General features: G+C 49.3%; 1 long non-coding RNA gene across 1 annotated transcript in view; it reads left to right on the top strand.

Annotated features, from left to right (window-relative positions):
- LOC129632976 (uncharacterized) overlaps positions 1-12040 on the top strand; it is an 18966-nt gene extending 6926 nt beyond the window's left edge. The window contains exons 3-4 of the long non-coding RNA XR_008704780.1: positions 10981-11150; positions 11301-12040. This is a non-coding gene — a long non-coding RNA (uncharacterized LOC129632976). The remainder of the gene's footprint in view (positions 1-10980; positions 11151-11300) is intronic.
- Positions 12041-12572: the final 532 nt, after the last annotated feature.

Consider the following 12572-nt stretch of genomic DNA (forward strand, 5'->3'; position numbering starts at 1 on the left):
TACTTTGTGTGAAGACTTTACAACCGACCTGTCTTAGTCCACTGAGGTGGCCGTAACAGAATACCATTGTCTGGGTGACTTAAACAACAATTTTCTTTTGGCCTGCCTGTACGGCTTGCCTGGTTCTTAGTTCCCTGATAAGGGATTGCAACTGTGTCCTTGGCAGTGAAAGTGCAGAGTCCCAACCACTGGACTGCCAGGGAGTTCCCACAAATGTTTATTTCTCATAGTTCTGGAAGCTGGAAACCTGAGATCAGGGCGCCAGCCTGGTTGGGTTCTTGGTGGAGGCCTGCTTCCTTGATTATACATAAAAAGAGGGAGAGAGAGAGATGCTGAGACAGAGCTCCATCTCTATAAGGGCATTAATCCCATCATGAGGGTCTCACCCTCATAAACTATCTAATTACCTCCTAAAGACTCCACATCCAAATCCCATCACATTGGGGGTTAGACTTTCAACTTATGAATTCAGGGAGGACACAGACATTCAGTCTATAGCACTAAGCCACTCTGACATTGATTCATTCAGTAAACTTTTGTGTGTGTATGTTTTAGACCTGGTGTTACATACCGGGCAGGAAGGAAGAGCTAAACGCAGGCACTGCCCTTCTGACTTCCCTGGTGACTCAGATGGTAAAGAATCTACCTGCAATGCGGGAGACCTGGGTTTGATCCCTGGGTTGGGAAGATCCCTTGGAGAAGGGAATGGCAACCCACTCCAGTATTCTTGCCTGGAGAATCCCATGGACAGAGGAGCCTGGCATGCTACTATCCATGCAGTTGCAGAGAGTCGAACACGACTGAGTGACTGTCACGACTGCCCTTATAGCAGCATCAATCTAGAGAGGAGGAAGCAATAATTTTTCGAGCACTGTGTGGTCAGAATTACTATGGAGAGGAGATCAGGGTATCCTGGGAACTAAGAGAATGGTTGCCCTCAACGATTGACACCTCAGTGGTTGACGCTTTATGAAAGGTGTTAAAGATGAACATTATTAGTTTTTACATTCATTTACAAAACAGGAATTGAAGAGGAGAATGGTTAGGAGGCATTTGGAGGGTGGAAACAGGGAGAAAAAGCCTCCAGGCAGCAGGGCCCAGAGGAGTGAGAGAGACCAGGCAAGATGGGGAGCTGGGTGGTCTGGTGTGGCTGGGCAGGATGGTGTTTGTGGAGGAGAGGACTCTCGGCTGGACACTGAGTGGGATTAGACCCTGAGGGCCTATTGTGTCTGTCTTCATCTGCAAGTAATAGAAAACCCTAAGCAAAAACCTTATTAAAGGCAAGTGTGTTACTCCCCATTCCAGAAAGTGGGTTGGGGATGGAAACCTCCGAGGGGGGAACACACTGCGGAGTCAGGTGGCAAGTGTAGAGGTGATTTTGAGAAGCTTGTGGGGGGCAAATGGACAGGATAATCAACTTGTACACTTGAGGGGTAAGAGGGAAAAATGGCGGCAGCTTAAGCCTCCCTTTTCCTGCCCTGTGCTCCCCACTTCTCTTCCACTCCCCACCCACATCTCCCAATCAATGCTGTCACTACTCTTCTGGGTGTGTGTGTGTGTGTGTGTGAGCCGCTCAGTCGTGTCCAACTCTTTGTGCCCACTAGGCTTGTAGTGGGCTTGTAGCCCCCTCGGCTCCTCTGTCCATGGAATTTTCCAGGCAAGAATACTGGAGTGGGTTACCATTCCCTTCTCCAAAGGATCTTCCTGACCCAGGGGTTGAACCCAGGTCTCCTGTATTGCAGGTGGATTCTTTTACTGTCTGACCACAAAAACCCAGGAGTAATCTTCCATATGGAAACGAATCATTTTCTCCTTCCCTTTGCATGCCTCTGTGTGGGACTTATCATCAATTCATGCTGTTTCTGACTCCAAAATAACTGTCAGCTCTGTTCACCTCTTTATGTGTCTCCCGTCCAAGCCTCAGTCATCTCTGTCTTGTCCTACTGTGGAGCTGACCATCTGCTCTTTCGCTTCCACTTTTGCTCACCAACACTCTATCCAGTCCTAATTCTCTGCACTGTAGCCAGACTGATAAAATAAAACAAAACAAGTAGCCAACAAAAATAAACCCCAAACCCAATCCTGTCACTCTATTGCATAACTCTAGAGGCCTCCTTGAAATCCAGGTCACACTCCTGACCATGGACTGGACGGCCTGGTTAGATCTGGCCCTGCTGGTTTTGCAGACCTCAGGGGACTCACTCCCTCAATCGCTCCGTTCCAGCACCTTCTTTTTATGCTACTATTAGGCCAAGCTCTCTCCTGCCTTAGGGCCTTCATACAGGCTGTTCCTGTAAATTAGGAACAGTTGATCAGTTATTACACTGTTGCCTTATTTTCATTGTTTGTTGTCTTACTCTTTCTCCCACCCAAAATGTATTACAAGGGCCCTGAAGGAGAGGGTATTATCCAGCATGTTCAATGTTCAGTCCCCAGCACCCACTACCCTGACTCACAGCAGATTGTGTGTGTGTGTGTATGTTTGTGTGTGTGGTTGTTGCATGATGAAATGCCTCCTGGTTCCATTAGCAGAACTAGGACTTCCAGGGGGAAACCCAGTTTTGGGGAAAGACGATGGCTGTAAAGGGTTAGTGGGCCATCAAGGTGTGATATGCAATGCACAATTCAACAACACCCTCCTGTTCTTCTGCATTTCATAGTTCAGCCAGGACCCTGATTCCATACTGCTTTATGCTGAGATAATTTCTAGGTTAAAAGTATTTTCATATACAGGGCCCCTTTAAACCTCTCTACAACCTTGGGAGGGAGTAGCATTATTATTCCTGTACAGATGAAACTGTAACTCTCTCAAACTCAGAGATTCTTATCCAAAAATCACATATAGCTGGAAGGCTTCCTGTCCAGATTTGAATGTAGGTATTCAGATTTCTAGATCTTTGTATTTTATTGTTGTTCTGAGTTCATAATCTACTTCTCCATCCCCAGCAGTGACAATAAGACTTGTAGATTGTGTTGCAGAACATTTTCATTTTGATGATGAGCAAAGTGAACTTAGCTTGAAGGCCAGAGGAATCCAGCGGCCATGTATGTGCATATATGTATATGCATTTTTTTCTCCTGAAGACCTTAAAACCTTTGGGGAAAGACGATGGCTGTAAAGGGTTAGTGGGCCATCAAGGTGCGATATGCAATGCACAATTCAACAGCACCCTCCTGTTCTATTGCATAACTCCAGAGGCCTCCAGAAAAACAAAGAGAAAAGTAAAAGAAAGTCCTCAGGAGAAAGAAATGAACAACAACTAAGATAAGATTATAATCTAAAAGAAAGTCACAGAATGTGTTTTAGACTCTTCTTGTTCTTTGGCTAGGTTACAAACAAAAAAGATGCGGCTGACAAGATAAACTAGACATACAAAACTAAAGCAAGAGGGCTGCTAAGTGACAAGAAAAGAGCCCCCATGTATATGTGTGTGGAGGCGGCCGAGGGAGGGAGAGGGAGGCCAGAGGGGGATGCTCTGCAAGCAGCCTGGTTTCATCATTAGCAGCCAAGTGACGTTCACTGAAGGCTGGCGGGTGTTTAGGAGAGACAGAGACACAGACAGAGACACCGTCATCACAGACGGTGGAGAAGCAGACGGGAAAGGAGAGCTAATTTGTGGAGTGTGGAGGTTGGGGCAGCTTCTCGGGGGTGGGGATTTAGGTGCTGCGGCCTTCAGATCTTAGCCTTGTGCTCATTTGCTGTGTCTCCTCAGCTAGGTCCTTAGCCTCTCTGTGCTTCAGTCTGCTCATCCTGTTTCAGGATCATGCTGTGTGCTTCACAGGTTGCTGCAGGATTAACCGAGACTGCTCCGTGCGTGCTTCTCCCGGCTTTTTCCCTGGCCGTCAAAGCTAGCGGTGGGGGCTGTGGCCACTCTCTGGCCCACATCCGGGTGTGAGTAAGAACCATGACCTTCTGTTGCTTGGGACACTGTCAGATCCTCAGAAGCAGGAAACAGAGTCGGGTGAGCTGCCCCCTCCTCCTACCTTGAGTGATAGTGAGATTGGGGTGGGTTTCATCTGGGGGCTGCTGTGTAGGTGGCAAGTGGATCCATTTATATTCACAGGTTACTGTGTGCCGTTACTTAGCAAATTTGCTTTTTCAAAATGCCTTAATGGACCACTATAGTAAAAAGAGAAAAATCTTTTCCTTCGTATGTGTGTGTCGGCCAAATGATATTTTTAGAGATTTATTTTTGTGTGTTCACGATGTTCTTGAATAATGTTTCCACAAGTACGGTCAAAGATAAAACACGCAGTGCACAAAATCTGGTCGTGTGTGTCTTAGCATGTGGCTGTCTCTTGAGCAGCCCCGGACCCCACTTCCCCAAGCTCTGCGCTGGCCGTGTCTCCTCAGGAGGCCTTGTGTGAGCTGGCTTGCTGAGGCCAGGCTGGGGGGTGGTCCTCGTCCAGTGTCACCCCTCCCCCACTTCCACCCACGGCGCGGCTCTCTGTCTGGACTCACGGAGGCTCACTGGGTAAAGAATCCACCTGCAATATCAGGAGACCTAGGCTCAGTTGAGAGACCAGCCCAGAGTAAGCTGGAGTCTCTCTGCTGTAATTCCAAATTCTGAATAGTTCCCAGTTCTGATGCTTTGTGGTCAGCAGGGTGGGGCCATGTGCTGTGATCCTGTGGATGGGGGCCCATCCTGGGACTCTGTGGGCAGGGTGAGGGGGGAGCAGTTCCCTAAGATAGGACCTCATGGTAGACAGGTCACCAGGAGACACCCAAAAGTGTCAGCTCTAGAGATCTGGAGGGAAATTTGGCACTTGTGAATCTGCCTCTGTTCCCACTCAGCTACGTCCAGCTTTCTGGGCTCCTAGGTCAGCGTAGGACTGGGCAGGGAGATGGCTCTCCCAGCCACCACAGAGAGGGCCGCACCAAGAGTCTGGGAGGCAGGAGAGCCGGACCAGGAAGCAGAGAACTGAAGAGCTCTAGAACTGGGTCTACGTGGAGCCCGGCTGGAGGGTGCCAGGGTCCTCGGCAGAAGAGCCTTGCCATCGGGCTTTGGGGGGTGGCTGTCACGGTGACAGAGCTGCCCAGGACGTGACCTGCCGGTATCTGCTCCTTTCTCAGCGCCTCTAGAAGTGAGGTCCTCTGGTGACTTTTGGTGCCGTAAAGTCATTGGAGTCTGGAGTGGCTTCTTGGGATCCAGGCAATGAAGTCAGAGTGGAAGGAACATTCTAAGCACCTCGGAACTGATTAGGGTCTCCATGACTCTTCCTGAGCCCCACCCTGGGGTCCCTCCAGTCAGTCACGGGCTCCCTTTTCTTGTCTCCCCAGTGCTGAAGTCAGCTTGTCTCTCTTACAGACTTTCGTTCCATTCTCTCCCAGTTTCCTTGTTCTTTCCAACAAATTAATGGAAAACTTCCTGAAGTCAGGGGTGGCTGTGGGCGTTCTCTTTTCTCTGTGACTCACAATCCTGGACATGGCAAAGGGTCTCGGTGAATATTTGTCCACTGAATTGAAAGCGGTTTGTGAGTCTGACCTGTTCCCAGTTAACCAAGGACCGAAGCGGGCCTGTGGGCTGGGTCCATATCTACACAGTTAATGTCAGCATCACCAGCCATGAGTCATTTGCTTATTGCCTTTGTGGCTTTTACCAAACCTGCTTTCTACTTATGTGTTTACTACTTTTCTTTAAAGTGGCTTATGTTTTTCACTTAGAAAATTAATTTTAACAGGAAACTTTATTCCATACCCATGCATTAAAACCAGTTTTTATCTTCCTGGAAATGGAAGATAAACATCTCTTCAGTAGAAAGCATGTGTCCATCACCCAGTGAGTGATCTCCAGGGGCACTTGAGTAGCACACACGTCACACTTTGCGGAATTCTGATTTATATGATGGGTGAGGATGCATTCAGAAGAATGCCCGCTGGCCCTAGGCACACTTCTGGATCTTGGGCGACTTGCCATTCTGTGATCTGTGGTCACAGCAGCCAGGCGCTGCCACATGCTGTGGGTCTCACTGAAAAGGCAGCTTTGGTGACCGTTGAGAGGGCCCATGAAAGGGCTGTGGTGCCTTTCTCTCGTCTCTGGGGACCCTCTGCTCTTTGCCCTCCTGCCCTATTCCAGGCTCCTCCTGGCAGAGTAGAAGCCACTCTTTTGTCCCCATCATGGGAACAGCTATGGTGGAGGAGGTGAAGCAGACAGAGGAGCCGGGGGAGGGAATGAGGAGAGGGAGGGGACAGAGGAGGACAGGAAGGAAGAAGAGGAGGAGGGCGAGGATGAGGGGGAGGAGATGAGAGAGGAGGAGGAAGAGGCCAGGCTGTGTGGGCTTAGGGAACAAAGCCTGGGCAATTGTCTTGGAGAGGAGAGAATGGGGTGAGGGGTTGGACAATGGAGGAGAGGGGTGGAGGGTTGGCCATAATACTTTGCAGCAAGAAAATGGTTTTGGGTGAGAGGGAGAAAATAGCACAATGTATATTTGTCTCTTGAGTCTTAAGGCCTTGGCTGGGTGGACAAGCACAAAATCAACATTTTGGTTCTTGTGTTGCAATGGGTAACCCTTCTGTAGGGTGAAAGGTTTTATCAGTAAAAGTGAAAGTGAAGTCGCTCAGTCGTGTCCAATTCTTTGGGACCCCATGGACTGTAGCCCTCCAGGCTCCTCCATCTATGGGATTCTCCAGGCAATAGTACTGGAGTGGGTTGCCATTTCCTTCTCCAGGGGATCTTCCTGACCCAGGGATCGAACCCGGGTCTCCTGCATTGTAGGCAGATGCTTTACCATCTGAGCCACCAGGGAAGTAAAAGGCAAGGAACAAATGTAAAAGCAATAGGTTATTTTTTAGGGCAAATATGGTCTCTCTCTGTGTTGGATGTTTGGACTTGCCTTAATTACCAGTTTGGATTTTGGCAGGTTAAGAGGTCAAGTGACACAGCAGATCATCAGTATACCTCCAGATTCCAAATCTGTGTTCTGGCTCAGCGTAGACACGAGGCTCCTAGAGCCGACAGGGACCTTGGTGTGAAGCATCTCCTGAGCTACTTCCAGCATACTCAGCATCTCTGGAATCTGACTGTGAGTCTGGTGGGGGACTTGCCTGGCAGGTGAAGCCCTAGCTTCTCAGGGCCCCTCCAGTAGCATCCAAGCTGTGATGCTGGCCAGCCCCTGTCTTCTGGACCCTGGACCTTTGGCTCCTGGGCACAGATCATGGTGGTTTAGGACAAGTCTTTGCAAGGATGTTGGGAACCAGTGTGCCTGGCTAAGGACTGGAGGGGGCATTGCAAGCTCCTGGCGAGTGTTCTTCTTCTCCCTCCAGATCAGGGTACTCAGAGGATGTTCCAGGCTGTTGTGCATCTGGGTGGGTAAACCAGCCACCGTATGTGTATGCTTGTGGAGTTCTGCATTTCTCTTCTTGCTTTATTTCAGACAGGGCTTTTAGCCTCTCCACACCTAAGTTGACGGTCTAATTTGAATCCCATTTCTGCCACTTGCTAACTGTGTGACCTTTGGCAGGTTCTTAACCTCTCTGTTCCTCTATTTCTCTGTAAAATGGTGGTAATTATTGTACTGCATCTTTTTAGGGTTGTGGTGATCCAGAGACTTGACATACATTAGCATACAGAGCTCCTTGAGTTGTGTCTGATGGTCAGTAAGCACCATGGAGAAGTGTGAGCTGTTGATATCATCTGGGGCTGCTGCCTCTACCATCTCTTGTTTAAAGTAGTCTTTTATTTTCTCAAGATCCAGCTGTACCTCTTTTTCCACCACCCCTGTTGTGCCAGGCAGGGGTCTGAAGCAGTGCTGGTTGGTGCCCACCTAGTGATGCTATGCTAGCCCTTCCATCCTAACACTGCTGCTAAGTCGCCTCAGTCGTGTCCAACTCTGTGCGACCCCGTAGACGGCAGCCCACCAGGCTCCCCCGTCCCTGGGATTCTCCAGTCAAGAACACTGGAGTGGGTTGCCATTTCCTTCTCCAATGCATGGAAGTGAAAAGTGAAAGCGAAGTCACTCAGTCGTGTCCGACTCTTTGCGACCCCATGGACTGCAGCCCTCCAGGCTCCTCCGCCCATGGGATTTTCCAGGCAAGAGTACTGGAGTGGGGTGCCATTCACTACCACCACGCTAACCTTCTTCCTTGTCTTGAGCCTTAGTGTCCTGTGAACCGCGGTGTGAATCATCTACTTTGTCTATCAAGGAACAAGGTGCTGCTCCTCCTGCCCTCCCCCGTGGTCAGCTACCCCCTCTTTCCCCCAGTTTACGCTCTCTCAGTGGCCTTTGTCTCTGTTACCTGCTCCTCCACTTTCAGTAGCCGGTCCCCACCTTGACCCTATTAGGTGTCCGGGTGCTAAGTAGACCTCCACTGAAGTCCAGCGCATGTCTACCCATCGTCTCCTGGGGGTCCTCTGCTCACCCCTCCGGGGCTCAGAAGGGCTTGGGGAGAATTTCAGGGAGAAACTCCTTCAGCCTCCCGCTTTGATCACATGGCCCGTGCCCCAGGCTGTATTCTTCTCTCAGGTCCCCTTGCAGGTGAGAGAGGCCCTGAGGGCAGGTCATGTTTCTTCCTGGGGTTATGCCTAGCTGCCTGGTCGCTGTCCTGCTTCTGCCATTTGGAAGGCTTCTGCTTATACCCTGGTCTGCACGATGGCTTCCACTCCCTTTGTGGCCTGGCTGGCATCTGTTGATGGCCCGTCTGACTTTCTGGTTCCGTCCCCTTGGTTTCTGGGCTCTTTGGAGCCATCCTCTGAGGCTCAACTCTCCAAACTGTTCTTTTTGGTCTCTCCCTGGGAGATGCCACCAGACGAATTAGCACTGGCCCGTTTCTCTCTGTGGTCACCTTGAGCTTTGCTCTGCGTGTGGTTGTGTCCCCTGGGGGCTCAGTGAGCACACCCTCAAGACCCAGGACCCCCAGCCTGACCTCCAAGCTGGCTGCTGCTCTTGATCCCCACTGCTGCCTGTGGGGATGGGGGTGTCCTTCGCGGCTCAGGCCCCAGCACTGTGTCTGTCCCTTGCATCTGTCTGGGCTGCCTGCCTCTTGTAGCCATTCATCCTTCCGCTCAGCTCCTCTCCTCTCACCAGTCTGGGATCTGGTCCTTCCCTTGGGTGGATTCATGCAGATTTCTCAGTGGTCTGTTCTTCCCGGTTTATCCTCAGGCTCCCTGCAGACTGCAGAACTGCCTGTATCATGGGAAACCTTCAGTGAATCCAGAGGCTGGGACATGCGCCCCAAACCTCTGAGCACAGAGTGCAGAACCTCCGAGCTGACACCCAAGCTGCAGTTCCTGCCCCGTGATCCTGTTTTCAGCTCACTGCCTTCAGCTCTCTGACCCACCATTCTCTTCTCCGCCCAGCTGGGCTCCACAGTCCACAGCCTGCCCCTTCTTGCTTCCTCTCCGGAGGCCTCCTGGGAACTTAGTTTTATGTGTCAACTTGGCTGGGTTGTAGGCCCAGCTGGTCAATCAAATGGGAAGCTAAGTGTTGCTGCTAAGGTATTTTGTGGATGTAGTTAGCATCTACAGTCAGTTGACTGTAAGTAAAGAAGATTGCCCTGGATGATGTGGGTTGTTCCCATACAGTCAGCTGAGGTGTCCCAGAGAAGGAACTGTGCCTGCAGAATGCGGTATCAACCCCTCCTGTGTTTTCAGCTCACATTCTGTCCTAAAAATTCAGACTTGTCAGCCCCCATGATCACAGGAGCCAATTCCTTACAAAAAATCATCCTGGGTGTGTGTGTGTGTGTTCAGTCATGTCTGACTCTTTGCGACCCCATGGACTATAGCCCACCAGGCTCCTCTGTCCATGGGATTTTCCAGGCCAGAATACTGGAGTGGGTTGCCTCCAGGGGATCCTCTAGTGGATCTTTGCGACCCAGGGATCAAACCCACGTCTCTTGCGTCTCCTGCATTGCTGGTGGATTCTTTACCACTGTGCCACCTGGGAAGCGTGTGTATATGTGTGTAAACATACATACACACAGATACGTATGTGTGTAGTCCTGGTTCTGTTCTCTGTGAACCCTGACTGTGAATACCTCTTGTGGCTTGGCCCAGACCTCACTTTCTGGACCCCTTCTCTGAGTAGCCAGCCTTCAGAAGCCGTGCCTTCCCACCTACTCTGAGTGCCCTGACTGGATCCCTGTGGTTTTGCTCACCTAGTGCCTGATAGGGTTATATAGCTCCAAGGCTGTACACCCACAATTCCACTGTTGAGGAGAGGTATCCATTTTGTGCTTTTTTAAAAAATTGAAGTATAGTTGATTTACAATGTTGTGTTAGTTTCAGGAGTACAGTAAGGTGACTTAGTTATACATACATATATGCCTATTGTTTTCAGGTGCTTTTCCCTTATCAGATCAGATCAGTCGCTCAGTCATGTCCGACTCTTTGAGACCCCATGAATCGCAGCACGCCAGGCCTCCCTGTCCATCACCAATTCCCGGAGTTCACTGAGACTCACGTCCATCAAGTCAGTGATGCCATCCAGCCATCTCATCCTCTGTCGTCCTCTTCTCCTCCTGCCCCCAATCCCTCCCAGCATCAGAGTCTTTTCCAATGAGTCAACTCTTTGCACGAGGTGGCCAAAGTACTGGAGTTTCAGCTTTAGCATCATTCCTTCCAAAGACATCCCAGGGCTGATCTCCTTCAGAATGGACTGGTTGGATCTCCTTGCAGTCCAAGGGACTCTCAAGAGTCTTCTCCAGCACCACAGTTCAAAAACATCAATTCTTCAGTGCTCAGCCTTCTTCACAGTCCAACTCTCACATCCACGCATGACCACAGGAAAAACCATAGCCTTGACTAGACGAACCTTTACCTTATAGGTTATTACAAAATATTGAGTATAGTTCCCTGTGTTATACAGTAGAACCTCATTGGTTATCTGTTTTATTTATAGTAGAGAGTATGTGTTAATCCCTAATTCCTGATTTGTCCCTTCCCCTCTCCCTTTTCCGCTTGGTAACCATAAATTTGTTTTCTATGTCTGTGGGTCTATTTCTGTCTTGTATTTAAGTTCATTTGTATCATTTTTTTTAAGATTCCACATGCAAGCAGTATGGTGTGATGCTTGTCTTGGTTGGCTTGCTTTGCTGAGTATGGTAATTTCTGGGTCCACTTCATGCTTCTCTGGCCCTGCCTCAGCTCCTAGAAGAACTGGGCACATAGTGGGTGGCCACCAGGTCTTCGCTGGATGCCTGTGGGGAACCGGTGAGTTGGGGATGGGGATGGCTCTAAGCTGATTGCAAACACTCTCCTGGATTTCTGGTGGGGGTAATCAAGGGTCTCTAACCCAAGGTCATTTTTCAAAGAGTTGGTTTATTCCTTTTTTTTTCTTTAATATTTATTTGTCTTCTCTAGGTCTTGAATCCCAGGGACGGGGGAGCCTGGTGGGCTGCCATCTGTGGGGTCGCACAGAGTTGGACACGACTGAAGTGACTTAGCAGCAGCAGCAGCAGCAGCAGGTCTTAATTACAGCATGCAGGATCTTTAGTTGTGGCGTGTGAACTCTGAGTTGTGGCATGTGGGGTCTAGCTCCCTGACCAGTTACCGGACTGGGGCTCCCTGCACTAGGAGCAAGGAGTCTTAGCCATTGAACCACCAGGGATGTCCTAGTTTATTCTTTTGTGTTTGTGACCTGAGGCTCTAAAACGTACCCAGACTACATTTCTCCCGCCTTGTTCTCTGATTCTATGCCCAGCAGTGGTTTCCAGATCATAAGATATTGTACAAGTTCAAATATAGCAGAGGAGACTAAGCCTTGGAACTCCTGAGTGTCCAGGTGATCATTTGGTTGGTGGATACACCTTGGTTTTTGTGTTGCTTAGAACTGCATCTTGCTGGTGGTTGAATATCATTCTGGGATTTGTCTCCTAGGTGGCCAAGCCTTGGGTATCTCTAAGGAGTTTCAAGTGGAAAACCACGGAAGTGGCTGTATGCATTCAGATGGCTGGGTAACCTGCAGGACGGGTGCAGCCTCAGGACCGGCGGCCCAGCCTCCACCATCCAGCTCAGTCCTTCTGTGTCCCTGGTGATGTGACACCACATTCACTCAATAAGCTCCTTGAGCTTTTCAGTTTTAACAAAAGCCACAGCCTTCCTGGACTTTTCTTTTATGGACCTAGTACATAACCCTGCTGTATGTCTGCTGGGATGTTTTGAAATTGACAGCCCTCCTGCTTTCTCTTTTAACCAAACTCCACTCCTGTTGGTGAGTGAGGTGGAGTTAATGAGCCCATGGACAGCATGGCAAGTAACTTTTGAAATGACCCAAATTCCTTTAATTTTGTTGTTTTTAAGGAAAGGTCAAATAATTGGGGGAAAAAAAACTTTTGATGAGGAGTTATACTTAGGGTTTACAAAAAAGCACACTTTGTTGATAAAATATGAACTGTTTGAAAGATTTATAAGAGTCTAAAATCCTGCATAGCCCTTCAGAATTTGAAGTAGCAGGAAACCACTGTGATATTTTTAAAGCAAGTATTTATAAAAGTAATTGGGTACTCTTGATGTGGAATAAGGAGGAAAAAAATAACGGTAAGGAAGCTATATTGGACTTGACATAAAAGTGAGGTATGTAATTTGGGAGCAGAAGGAAGGGCAAGTGACGCGTACACACAGTACCTGCGGGCC

Source organism: Bubalus kerabau, chromosome 18, assembly GCF_029407905.1.
Source record: "Bubalus kerabau isolate K-KA32 ecotype Philippines breed swamp buffalo chromosome 18, PCC_UOA_SB_1v2, whole genome shotgun sequence".
NCBI lineage: Eukaryota > Metazoa > Chordata > Mammalia > Artiodactyla > Bovidae > Bubalus > Bubalus kerabau.